Here is a 14098-nt window from a genome sequence, read left to right as displayed (position 1 = left end):
CCTGGCTAATTTTTGTATTTTTAGTAGAGATGGGGTTTTGCCATGTTGGCCATGTTGAACTCCTGACCTCAAGTGATGTGCTCGCCTCAGACTCCCAAAGTGCTGGGATTACAGGAGTGAGCCACCGTGCCCAGCCTCAGGTGGTTCTTTATAGCAATGTGATAACACACTAATACCCTCCAATACTGCCTTCTTTTAAAATTTTTTCTAGTGTACCATTTTGCTTTCTTCCTCATTTCCTTTTGTGAATATTTTAAGGTGTTTTCAGTGGTTACTCTTAGGATTACAATTAACTTTTCTAATTTTTAACAATCTAGTTTGAATTGATACCAACTTAGCTTCAGCAGTGTATAAAAATTGCTGATATATAGCTCTGTTTCTCCCACCTTTATGTTGTTACTGTCACAAATTACATTTTTGTATGTTGTGTGGCCACTAACATATAGTTACTATTTTATGCATTTGTTTTTAAAATCCTATAGGAAGCAAAAAGAGGAGATATAATTAAAAAAATACAACACTGGATTTTATATTTACCTATATAGTTACCTTTACCTGTGTTCTTTATAGCTTCATATGGCCCTGAATTACTGTCCAGTGTCCTTTCATTTCAGACTGAAGGACTCCTTATAGCATTTCTTATAAGGCAGGTCTACTAGAAACAGAGTCCTTTAGCTTTTGTTTATCTTGGAATGCCTTAATTTCTTCTGCATTATTGATGGAAAAGAGTTCTTGAAATAGAATTCTTTTCTTTCAGCACTTTAATATGTCATCACACTGCCTTTTGGCTTTCATAGTTTCTGTTAAGAAATCTGCTTTAATCTTAATGGATTAATGGATTAATCTTAATGGCTGGAGTTGACTGCTTTCAGCTTTTCCATGCTGAGGTTGCAAGTGGCTGGTGACTCTAGCATTCCAAAGTACGGAGGGCAGTGGTGCCCATACTTTCCAGACTTTATGCTTTGATTCCCTTTTAAATATCAGTTCCAACTTTAAGACATTTCTTTGCTCCTGTATTTGATCATAGGCTGTTAGGAGCAGTCAGGCCACATCTTGAATGCTTTGCTGCTTAGAAATTTCTTCTGCCAGATACCCTAGGTCATCATTCTTAAGTTCAGTCTTCCATAGATCCCTAGGACATGCAGCCAAGCTCTGTGCCAGGACAAAACGTGGGTGATCTATACTCCAGTTTCCAATAAATTCCTCATTTTCTTCTGAGACCTCATCAGCTTAGCCTTCACTGTCCATATCACTATCAGCATTTTGGTCACAACCATTTAACCAGTCTCTTAGAAGTTTCAAACTTTCCCTCATCTTAGTGTCTTCCTCTGAGCCCACCAAATTCTTCCGATCTCTGCTTGTTACTCAGTTCCAAAGCTGCTTCTGCATCTTCAGGTATCTTTATAGCAATGCTCTACTCTTCAGTACCAATGTTGTGTTAGTTCTTTTTTGCATTGCTACAAAGAAATACCTGAGGCTGGGTCATTTATAAAGAAGAGAGGTTTAATTGGCTCATGGTTATGCAGGCTGTACAGGAAGCATGGCACTGGCATCTGCTTAGCTTCTGATGAGGCCTCAGGGAAACTTTACTCATGGCAGAAATTGAAGCAGGAGCCAGTACATCACATAATGACAGTGGGAGCAAGAGAGAGAGATAAGGGGTAGGTCCTAGACTCTTTATTTATTTGTTTATTTATTTATTTTTTGAGGTGCAGTCTCACTCTATTACCCAGGCTGGAGTACAGTGGCATGACCTTGGCTTACAGCAACCTCTGCCTCCCAGGTTCAAGCGATTCTTCTCCCTCAGCTTCCCAAGTAGTAGGGACTACAGTCATGGACCACCACACCCTCCTAATTTTTGTATTTTTAGTAGAGATGGGGTTTTGCCATGTTGGCCAGGCTGGTCTCAAACTCCTGACCTCAGGTTATCCACCCACCTTGGCCTCCTGAAGTGCTGGGATTACAAGTGTGAGCCAACACGCCTGGTGCTAGACTCTTTTAAATAACAAGATCTCATGTGAACCGAGTGAGCACTCACTCATCATCAAGGGAATGGTGCTAAGCCATCCATAAGAGATACACCCCCATGACCCAAATACCTCCCACCAGTCCCTAACTCCCACATTGGGGATTATATTTCAACATGAAATTTGGAGGGGACACACATCCAAACTATATCAGTAGGCCAGTAACAAAAAAGTGCCACAGACTTTCTCCCCAAAATTTAGCAGCCTCTTTCTTTATTAAGAACTCCACTGAGGCTGGGTGTGGTGGCTCACACCTATAATCCCAGCACTTTGGAAGGTTGTGGCAGGTGGATCACCTGAGGTCAGGAGTTCTAGACCAGCCTGTCCAACATGGTGAAACCCTGTCTCTACTAAAAATACAAAAATTAGCTGGGCGTGGTGGTGGGCACCTGTAATCCCCGCTACTTGGGAGGCTGGGGTGGGAGAACTGCTTGAACCTGGGAGGCAGAGGTTGCAGTTGCAGTGAGCTGAGATCATGCAGTTGCACTCCAGCCTGGGTGACAGAGTAAGACTCTGTCTCAAAAAAAAAAAAAAAAAAAAAAGAAAAGAAAAAAAAGTACTCCACCGGTTGATGGTTTAAAAAAAAAAAAGATTCTAGAGTTCCAAAAAGTTGATTCTATCAGTTTTTGTGAGCTTTAATGGTTGCTTCAGTGGAGGGACCAATTCTTAAAGCTCCCGAAGTTACCATTTCTCATGAAGTCACTCATGTTGAAAGGTTTTTAACTACAGATTCAGTTTATTTAATATAATTGATACTAGGATTATTTATCTTAGATATTTCTTCCTGAGTGAGTTTTGGTAGTTATCTTCTTTCAAGGAATTAATCCATTTAATCTAAGTTGTCAAATGTATGCACATACACTGGTTCTTAGTATTCTCTTATTATCCTCTTACTGTTCGTGGGGCCTATAGTGACTATTCTCCTTTTTATTTCTGATATTGTTAACACGTATTTTTTATCTTGGTCATTCTGGATATAGGTTTATCAGCTTTCTTAGTTTTTTCAGAGAACCAACTTCAAATGTTATTTTCCAATAACATTAAACAAAGTGCTCACCTATTATTTTCAAGTATTTGATGACATTACAGATAAGTTTCTGTTACTGATTCTAGTTTAAGTCTACTGTGTTCAGAGAATGTATTTGGTAGATTTCAATTCTTTTAGTTTAAGATATTTTTCTGGCCCAGAAAATGGTCTTTCAGTGAATATTTTACGAAAAGATGTGAGCACTTTGTTAACATATTTAGAAGTATCTTTGAAGGACAGTTTAGTGTACAAAATAGTCTTTTCCTTCTCCCTTCTTCTGTAAGCAGTCCATTTTAAATTTTATAGTTTCCTATTATGGCTATATGAGAAATAAGTTCTTATTCTAACATAGCCGTTAGCTTTTTTTATTTTTTGAGACAGAGTTTCGCTCTCTCACCCAGGCTGGACTGCAGTGGTGTGGTCTTGGCTCACTGCAATCTCTGCCTCCTGGGTTCAAGCAATTCTCTGCCTCAGCCTCCTGAGTAGCTGGGATTACAGGCACCTGCCACCATGCCCGGCTAATTTCTTGTATTTTTAGTAGAGATGGGGGTCTCACCATCTTGGCCAGGCTGGTCTTGAACTCCTGACCTTGTGATCCACATGCCTCAACCTCCCAAAGTGCTGGGATTACAGGCATGAGCCATTGCGCTTGGCCATCTGTTAGCTTTTTTTTTTTTTTTTTAATTGAGACAGAGTTTCAATCTTTGTTGCCCAGGCTGGAGTGCAATGCCACGATCTCGGCTCACCACAACCTCCGTGTCCTGGGTTCTAGCAATTCTCCTGCCTCAGCCTCCCAAGTAACTGAGATTACAGGCATGAGCCACCATACCTGGCTAATTTTGTATTTTTAATAGAGATGGGGTTTTTCCATGTTGGTCAGGCTGGTCTCGAACTCCCGACCTCAGGTGATCCTCCCGCCTTGGCCTCCCAAAGTGCTGGGATTACAGGCATGAGCCACCGCACCTGGCCCTGTTAGCTTTTATATCTGGTTGCCATGTGATTTTTTTGTAGTTTCTATTAAGTATATTCTAGAATGCCTTGCAAAATTAGTGCATCGTTTGTATGCTTTTAACATCTTTGTATTTATGAAAACATCTTTTTTTATCCTTGAATGAAAAATTTGGCAGGGCATGGAATTCTAGGTTCAAAACCTTTATCCTTTGTGGGTATTTTTTCTTTGTCTTTGGCATTTGGTTCTACATATGAAAAGTCGTATGTCAGTTTTGTCCTTATTCTCTTAGGTAATCTCTTAATTGCTGAAATAGAATTGCTGTCATTTAAGAAACTAGTACTTTATGTTTTGACAGAAAGAGAAGTGTTGCTTTAAAAAAACACAGATGTATTTCAACAGAATAAAATATCTATGTGTGTATATAACACAATTTTGTGTTTCTCTTTTTGTCTGTATTGTACCCATATTTAGGGACCCCGTTGAAGTAATCATGTTGCCCAATTGACCCTGGTATCATTATGTGGTGGAGTCTTTTTATCAGCTCTTGCTTTATACTGGATGCTCTTTGGTTTTTGTTGTTGTTGTTTTTTAAGTGGGGAGTCTTTAATAATTTTCCTATCAGTCATCCTTCTGTCCTTGCCAAACCCCAGCCCTTTGACTCTGAGCATAGAAATTTACACGAAGCTCTTTTTTAGGCTGTGTGTCCAAGAGCTGGATTCTCTTATCTAGTCTTAGGAATTCTAGATATTTCCAAAATTTCTCAAAAGGCCTGCTTACTTATTACAGATTTCACTCCTTTGCTGAGCTGGTGTGTGGTTATGCTAATTTGGACTCTTTACATTTGGATTTTGAACTAAAACTGTCCCTTATTTGTAAGTCTCCCTTTCTTTGGTTTCCTAGATACTCCTCCTGGCCTCTTATGTTTAGAGAAGTTCTCTCAGGCTCCATGGTCTGGGCCTAGCCTCCTGCCATTATCTCAGATATTGCTGTTCCCACAGCTTCTAATTTTTTTTTTTTTTTTTGATGCAGTCTCACTCGGTCGCCCAGGCAAGAGTGCAGTGGTGCTATCTTGGCTCACTACAAGCTCTGCCTCCCAGGTTCACGCCATTCTCCTGCCTCAGCCTCCCAAGTAGCTGGCACGCCTGGCTAATTTTTTTTTTTTTTTTTTTTGTATTTTTAGTAGAGACGGGGTTTCACCGTGTTAACCAGGATGGTCTTGATCTCCTGACCTCGTGATCCATCTGCCTCGGCCTCCCAAAGTGCTGGGATTACAGGCGTGAGCCACCACACCCAGCCCCCACAGCTTCTTTTTTGGGCTCTTCTAGAACTCTATTTTTTATATATTTGAAAATTCTGTTTGTGGAAACTTACATGTGTATCTCCCAAAATGGACAATTCCAGCTTTGTGTTCCACAGTCACTTTAAGCACAGATAAACAAACTTCAACTCATTAACTCCTGCCCAACTTATCCTTTTCCTTGTATTCCTGTTTTCATTTGCAGACTTCCTTGTTGCCACACAATAATGTTAGTTTGTAAAAAAAGAGCCAGGCGTGGTGGCAGGTGCCTGTAGTCCCAGCTACTCGGGAGGCTCAGGCAAGAGAATGGCGTGAACCCGGGAGGCAGAGCTTGCAGTGAGCTGAGATCGTGCCACTGCACTCCAGCCTGGGTGACAGAGCGAGACTCCTTGTCAAAATAAATAAATAAATAAAAAACGGGCTGGGCGCGGTGGCTCATGCTGGTAATCCCAGCACTTTGGGAGGCCAAGGCGGGCAGATTACCTGAGGTCAGGAGTTCGAGACCAGCCTGGCCAACATGCCGAAACCCCATCTCTACTAAAAATACAAAAATTAGCCGGGCGTGGTGGCAGGCGCCTGTAATCCCAGCTACTTGGGAGGCTGATGTAGGAGAATCGTTTGAACCTGGGAGGCGGAGGTTGCAGTGAGCCAAGATTGTGCCATTGCACTCCAGCCTGGGAGACAGAGCCAGACTCCATCTCAAAAGAAAAAGAAAAAAAATGAACCAAGAATTTATATCCAGCCAAGATGTTCTGCAAGTAAAAATAATGTCCTTCAGATTTCATGGAATATAAATAAAGCAATGATTAGAGGAAATTTAATAGCGTTAAACAGTTCTACCAATAAAAGTAAAGGAATGAAAATAATTGACACTATGACTGTACCCACAAGCGAGACACTATGGGAGCTGCCCTCCCCCTTTCTCCCAGTGGTTATTAACTAATTTCCAATTAATTACAAAGTCGTGTTATACTTCTTTCCCCCACTGCTATTGCTTTCATATAAATGTTTTTCTGATTTTTCTAATGTGCCATTTGCCTACATTAAAGTTTTCTCCTAAACCACTCATTTACCCCTATAACTCCAGTGCTTACTTGACATGTCTGTTCGGTGGCTCCTGGTGTCTCCGTATTTTCATCTACACAGTGAATGGTGAGCCTCCCAGAGATATATAAGACTTTTCACGTAGTATGAAACAGCAGAATATCTATTTATGTTTTCTTTTATATAAACAAAAACAAACTTGTTAAATTTATTATTATTATTTTTTTGAGATGGAGTCTTGCTCTGTCACCCAAGCTGGAGTTCAGTGGCGTGATCTTGGCTCACTGCAACCTCTGCCTCCCAGGTTCAAGCCATTCTCTTGGCTCAGCCTCCTGAGTAGCTGGGACTACAGGTGCATGCCACCACGCCCGGTGAATTTTTGTATTTTTTAGTAGAGATGGGGTTTTGCCATGTTGGCCAGGCTGGCCTTAAACTCTTGCATTCAGGTTATCCACCTGCTTTGGCCTCCGAAAGTGGTGGGATTACAGGTGTGGGCCACTGTGTCCAGCCTTTTTTTTTTTTTTAGATAGAGTCTTGCTGTGTCTCACTGCAGTCTTGACTTCCCACGTTCATGCAATTCTCCCACATCACCCTCTCAAGTAGCTGGTGTTACAGACCTGAGCCACCACACCCACCCCCTTAATTCTTAATAAACATTAATACATGCAAATGTATGTAATGTATTAATAAGCAGAGATTTATTTGTTAAGTGTGTATGCAAAATATATTTTACTGGTCCAAAAGACAGATTGAGAATTTCTTGTCCTGTCCCTTGACTTTACACTGTAACCTTCTAACTAATTTTGGTCCTACACCCTACCGTAGATATATACGTACCAAGATATATACCTACCACAGGTTTATACCCACCATAGATATCATACCTACCAAGTTGTTGATATCATACCTACCAAATTGTTGATTTAAATTCCCACAGTAGATGTGTAATGCAGCAGATGTACACTGCCAGAAGTCTGCATGGTATACTTAATACTGACTCAGTATTAAGTCATTTAGTATTAAGGCATTTAGACAAAATAAAAATCTTAGAAGGGTAAGGAGGTATTAGTAATATTTATTTAAATGAATTTTCTGTCAAGAACTAGTCTGGCCCTCTCTTGCCTGTGCAACTTATTTCTCCCTGTGGCCCGCAAGCACCTGTTAATCTCCATTTTACTATGCTTTTAAATGTTTTCCAAACATAAGATTTTTTTTTTTTTTTTTGAGAGGGAGTCTCACTCTATTGCCCAGGCTGGGGTGCAGTGGTGTGATCTCGGCTCACTGCAAGCTCCACCTCTCCGGTTCAAGTGATTTGCCTGCCTCAGCCTCTTGAATAGCTCGGATTACAGGTGCCCGCCACCAGGCCCAGCTAATTTTTGTATTTTTAGTAGAGGTGGAGTTTCACCATGTTGATCAGGCTGGTCTCGAACTCCTGACCTCACGTGATCCACCCGCCTCGGCCTCCCAAAGTGCTGGGATTACAGGCATAAGCCAACATTCCCGGCCCATACATATGATCTTATTTCATGTGTATCTGAGTTAACGTTGCATAAGTCCTTATCAAGTGACTTTTCTTATGTATTCCCCACCATTACTATGAAATTCCAACCCCAAGCCTCTGCTGATAATCTTTCACTTGCTTTCATGCATTTAAAGATGCATAAATATGAAGGTCACTAAAGATTTTAGAATGATGTTCAATAATTGAAACTTTAAAGATTCTGTAGTAAATTGGAAGCAGAGATGGAGAAAGCAAGATATGAAAACGAAATTCAAGATTAGTGTTGAGTCATGAGTAACAAGTGCTTTAGAAGTGCAGGATTTGGTGGTCCAGATATGTTCAGGACTGAAAATCTCTGGTGGTACAACTAGGAATTCATCCTTGTATAAATGGCTTATCCCGATGCTTTTAAGAAAATCCTTCAAATCCTTCCTTTTGGATATATATGTGGTCCTCCATCTTCCTGTCCTGAAAATAAAGCCAACTAGATGGAGAGTGAAAGCCCAAGCTACAGGACTCTTCCTCTAAGCATGAGGAAACTGATGTTCTGAGAAAGTCACTTTAGTATTGACACCTAGATTGCTGTGGATGGATGAAGAGGAAATAAAGTAGAAGTTTGTCTGCTAACTACTAGGAATCCTAGCACAGTAGTCTAGTTTGAGGGAATAAAGACCTATACTTTAGCTCCTTCTTCCAGTTTAATCTTTTCCATGTAATTCCAGGGAACAATGTTGTCCAGGGGTTTTTCTTAACCTGCTTACTGTTCATGGTCCTTAAGGAGCTCACAGCATTCTCTATACTTCCCACACTCCCACTCAGCAACACTTTGAATGTCCTGTGTTCTCCTCTCCCGGTTCTTTTTTTTTGTCTTTAACTTTTGCCTCCAAGCTCTTAAGGTCATATTTGTAAAAATGTCCGAGTACATGGGTCTACAACTAGGTTCCTTCTTCTGTGTGTGACAGCAGTTTTTAGTGTTTGTTTTAGTTTTTTTTCCCCAAAACAATGGGCTAGAGGAAATTTGCATTGGAGGTTCTTTCATTATGAGAAATTGGCCTGAAGCCTAAGAATCAATGCTATGACAATATTAATGTGTAATATTTATAAAGTATTACATTTTTGATTCCCTTGTAGAAGACTATGGAGCATTCATGATCTAGAAGCAAGATACCAGGAAAGCCAAGCTGGAAATTCAAGGCAAGTTCAAGAATTAATGTTTAAGATAAAAGGTTTGTAGGCAAGAGTCTTGAAGGAGTTACTAGAAATGGGAGGGCACTAGTTAATACTAAACGTGAGAAAACTAACACTGCAGAGCAAATCCCAAGGAATGTAATCCAAATGGAAATGCCCTTTTTCATAGAGACCTTGTGCAGGATCGGATGATTGAAACTTTGAAGTAGTTTTTTTACACTTCTGAATTAAATAATAAAGGGAGTCTTTATTACACAAAATAGAAAGCAGGCAATTGAGAGACCCTGTGAATAGAATGCAAATGCAGATTCACCTTACCAAATGTTAAACTACAGTGCAGGTCAGAGAATACTCACAGTGGAGAAACCCTATGGATCCAATAAATATGGGAACATCTCTAGAAATCAGTCCTTAGAGGTACTTGGAAAATACACCTAGTGTGGGGGAAAAAGCCTTAAAAGTCTTACACATTAATGAATGTGAAACTTTCTGTCTAGGAATGGAGAACTCACAAAACATCAGAAAACTCATACCACAGAGAAAGCCTATGAATGTAAGGAATGTGGGAAGTTCTTCTGCCAGAAGTCTGCCCTTGTAGCAGGAAGAGCAGCAGACAAAACTCCTCAGACACCAAGTTAAAGAAGGAAGGGATTTATTCAGCCTGAGGCATAGGCAAGATTCCTGTCTCAAGAGCTGAGCTCCCCGAGTGAGCAATTCCTGTCCCTTTTAAGGGCTCACAACTCTAAGGGGGTACACTTGAGAGGGTCATAATAGATTAAGCAAGCAGGGGGTACGTGATTGGGGGCTGCATGCACCGGTAATTAGATCGGAACAAAACAGAATAGGGATTTTCACAGTGCTTTTCTGTACGATGTCTGTAATCTATAGATAACATAACCAATTAGGTCGGGGTCAGTCTTTAACTATCAGGCCCAGGGTGTGGTGCCGAGCTGTCTGCTTGTGGATATCATTTCTGCCTTTTAGTTTTTACTTTTTCTTTCTTCGGAGGCAGAAATTGGGCATAAGACAATATGAGGGGTGGTCTCCTCCCTTACCCTCATAGTACATCAGCATACTCACTCAAAGGAGAAATCTTATGACTGTGATAAATGTGGGAAATCTTTCTCTAAAAGCGAAGACCTCCACAAGACATCAGAAAATTCACACTAGAGATAAAACCTATGAGTGTAAAGAATGTAAGAAAATATTTTACCACCTATCATCTCTCAGCAGACATCTGAAAACCCACGCAGGAGAGAAACCCTACGAATGTAATCAGTGTGAGAAATCCTTCTACCAGAAACCACATCTCATAGAACATCAGAAAACACACACGGGAGAAACCTTTTGAATGTACTGAATGTGGGAAGTTCTTCTATGTGAAGGCATACCTCATGGTACGTCAGAAAACACGCCCAGGGGAGAAACCCTATGACTGTAAGGAGTGTGGGAAAGCCTTTTTGTAGAAGTCACACCTCACAGTACATCAGAGAACACACACAGGGGAGAAACCCTATAAATGTAAGGAATGTGGGAAATTCTTCTCTAGGAATTCACACCTCAAAACTCATCAGAGAACTCACATAGGAGAGAAACGCTATGAATGTAAGGAACGCAGGAAATGCTTCTACCAGAAGTCAGCCCTCACAGTACATCAGTGAACTCACACAGGGGAGAAACCCTTTGAATGTAATAAATGTGGGAAAACCTTTTACTATAAATCGGGCCTCAGTTAATATCAGAGAAAACACACAGCGGAGAAGCCCTATGAATGCACAGAATGTGGCAAATCTTTCTCTGTGAATTCAGTCCTCAGATTACATCAAAAGACTCACACAGGAGAGAAGCCCTATGCATGCAAGGAATGTGGGAAGTCCTTTTCTCAGAAGTCACATTTTATTATACATCAGAGAAAACACACAGGGGAGAAGTCCTATGAGTGTTAGGAGTGTGAGGAAACCTTTATCCAGAAGTCACAACTCACTGCACATCAGAAGACACTCACAAAGAAGAGGAAGGCTGAGAAGTAAGATGAGTTGGGAAATTCTCTTGACTGAATTCATCCTTCAAAACAATCAGATAATTCACACAAGAGGTACACCTAATGAATGGCCTCAATATAGGAAAATTTTCAGCTACAATCTTTGCTCTCTCTGTGTATCAGCAAATACATAGAGAGAAATTATATACATTTGGGAGAAAATTTTATCATATTGTAGACTTTTCTAAATATTAGATAATATAGATGGCAGAAGTCATGCAAATTGTAAAACAGGAGGGAAACCTTTCAGAAGTCATACTTTTATTTTACAACATAGAAATCACACAGGAGAGAAATTCTGTAAGTAAAACGAATGTCAAGACATTTTCTGTCAGGGCAGCCAGCTGTAGACATCCAAAAGCTCACGAGTGAAAAGCTCCTTGAGTATCCAGAAATCTCTTTACGCAATTGGAGCTTGTATACTAGAGAATTCAAAAGGATAACTGCAAAGACAGTGGCAGATATAGAAGCCTTTATTAAGAATTGATGTTTCATTCAATGTCAGATCACTAGTACTTGGATAGATATTTTAAATATTTGGAAAGTGTTCAATAAAAATTCAAATAATTTGTACTGAGGGAAACAGTTATACTAGAAAGCATGTTGCAGATCTGATGCCAAGATTGTTCTATTTTAAAAGGAAACCTGCAAATGTCTACATATATGAAGCTTTTAAAAAGCACAAATTATCAGGCAACATCTTTAAACATACATTAAATGTCTTTTAGTATATACGACTTTGTGTGTATGTGAGTGTGTTATAACATGTAACTTGCAGATGTTCAATGTGCTTGTGGAATCCATCCATAATTGTACATAGGGAAATATGTAACCTTAATTCAGTAACTATTATGCATATGAAGATGTTGTACGTTAAGTCTCAGTAGTGACTCTTGTTAATATTTGTATTGCAAGTGTAATATTCTTTTTAAATTATAAGGCATCTTTTTCTCCTATGTTTTGGTGTTTGTAAATGGATATAGACAGTGGTACTAAACTAATCCTTCAAAAAGAAGTTAAAATGTTTTTGTAAAATTTTCAAATGTCAGCCAAGTTTTCCATTAAGGGCACATTTATTTATATATAGCAAAAGCCTGAGCTGTTTTTAAACAGCTAAACCCAGTAATATTTATTACAATCTACACAATGAAAACAAATAGTGCAATGTAAGAAATACTATGTATCTCACTGTTGATGTGTGAGCAGGCAGCCAAGCTATCTGCTTTTGTATTTTCTGTGAAAGTCCTAAATGTTCTTCACCAACTTTTTCTTCCTCATAGAAGCAACATGACATAGTTAAGGGTGTGGACCCTGAACTCCTGCTGCCTGGGCCCCAATTCTGCATGGGGCATGCTACTTAATATCTCTGTGCCTCAGTTCTCATCCCATAAAAGAGTAGTGATAGTGACAACATCTTAGGATTGCTTTGAGGTCTAAATGAGTTAACATTTTCAAAGCCCTTAGAATAGTGTCTGAGACACAAGAGCTATATGTTAGAGGTTATCATCATTATTATTTGTATTTTGTAAATTACGCTGCAAAAAAAAAAAAAAAAGTTTGGCTACCCAACATTCATCCCCCACCTTCTTGCTGCCAGTGCCTTGATTTGGTTGTTTGTTGTTTGTTTTCCTACAAGTGATCTAGGGGCAGATCCTGACTACACTAAGTCAGGGTTTGACAAATGACAGTCCATCAGACAGATCTGGCCCACTACCCATTTTTGTATCCTGCAAGCTAAGAATGGTTTTATATTTCTAAATGGTTGAAAAAAATCAAAGAATATTGTGACACATGAAAGTTCTATGATATTCAAATTTCAGTGTCCATAAATAAAGTTTTGAAAACACGAATACATACAAAAAAACATTTGTTTATGTTTGACCTGTGCCTGTCTTTGCGCTACCCCAGCAGAGTTGAGTAGTTGTGGCAAACACCATATGCCCTTGAGCCTATGATCTAGCATTTTACAAAGTAAGTTTTTCTGTTACTTAGAGCTGAAAATAAAAGCAATGTAGAGTTACGCTTTTATAAATATTACATGTTTCAGAAATGATGAATACAGCAATTTGTAGGTGGGTGGTTTTTTTGCAGTGTATTTATTTTGTGCATTATATTTATATGTTAAGAGCCTGAGCTTAGAAGTATTTTTTCAAAGAAATGTGTTTTTTACTTGCTGAATTGTCATAACATCAAAACAAGAAATTTCTTGACAGAATGTAGCAGTAAATATATGAAATAAATGTTGTCTAAATTGAATCGAAGCAATTCTCATGCCTCAGCCTTCTGAGTAGCTGGGACTACAGGCATGCACCACCATACCTGGCTAGTTTTTGTATTTGTAGTAGAGATGGGGTTTCACCATGTTGGTCAGGCTGGTCTTGAACTCCTGACCTCAAGTGATCTGCCCACCTCAGTCTCTTAAAGTGCTGGGATTACAGGCATGAGCCACTGTGCCCAGCCTGTGTTTTCTTTATCCATTCATCTGTTGATGGACACTTAGGCTGCTTCCAAATCTTGGCTATTGTGAACTGTGCTGCAATAAACATGGGAGTCCAGATATCTCTTCAATATACTGATTTCCTTTCTTTTGGGTATATGTCTAGGAGTGGGGTTGCTGGACTGTACAGTAGCTCTATTTTTAGTTCTCCAAACCATTCTCCATAGTGGTTGTATAAGTTCAGTTTTGGATACATTACATGCAAATTTCTGTAGGCTGCAAAATGGAAAAGGAGAGTAGTCATTTGGAAATACAAGTTTGGACCTTGGGGAAGAGGTCATACGATAGGTAGTTACAGATTCTGATAAGACACTCATCGCTGTACACACAGACAAAGTTCCTAAATGAAATCACCAGAGTAAGTAAACTCATCCAGAGATAGCACATAGGGAAGGAAAGAGGTCCAAATGGTGTCAAATGCTGTGACAAGATGAAACAGCGTGAGAACAAAAAGAGACTGCTGAGTTCTGCAAGCAAGTCATCACAAGCGAGAGCCTTTCATCGGGATGGTGGGCACAAAGCTT

General features: G+C 39.7%; 1 pseudogene; it reads left to right on the top strand.

Moving 5' to 3' along the window:
- The first annotated feature begins 10071 nt into the window (after positions 1–10071).
- Positions 10072–11210, top strand: LOC129006304 (zinc finger protein 25-like; annotated as a pseudogene).
- The last annotated feature ends 2888 nt before the right edge of the window (positions 11211–14098 follow it).

The sequence above is a fragment of the Pongo pygmaeus genome, chromosome 8 (assembly GCF_028885625.2).
Source record: "Pongo pygmaeus isolate AG05252 chromosome 8, NHGRI_mPonPyg2-v2.0_pri, whole genome shotgun sequence".
NCBI classification, from domain to species: domain Eukaryota; kingdom Metazoa; phylum Chordata; class Mammalia; order Primates; family Hominidae; genus Pongo; species Pongo pygmaeus.
Note: the sequence above shows the minus strand (reverse complement) of the source record. Positions and strands in the feature narration are given on the sequence as shown.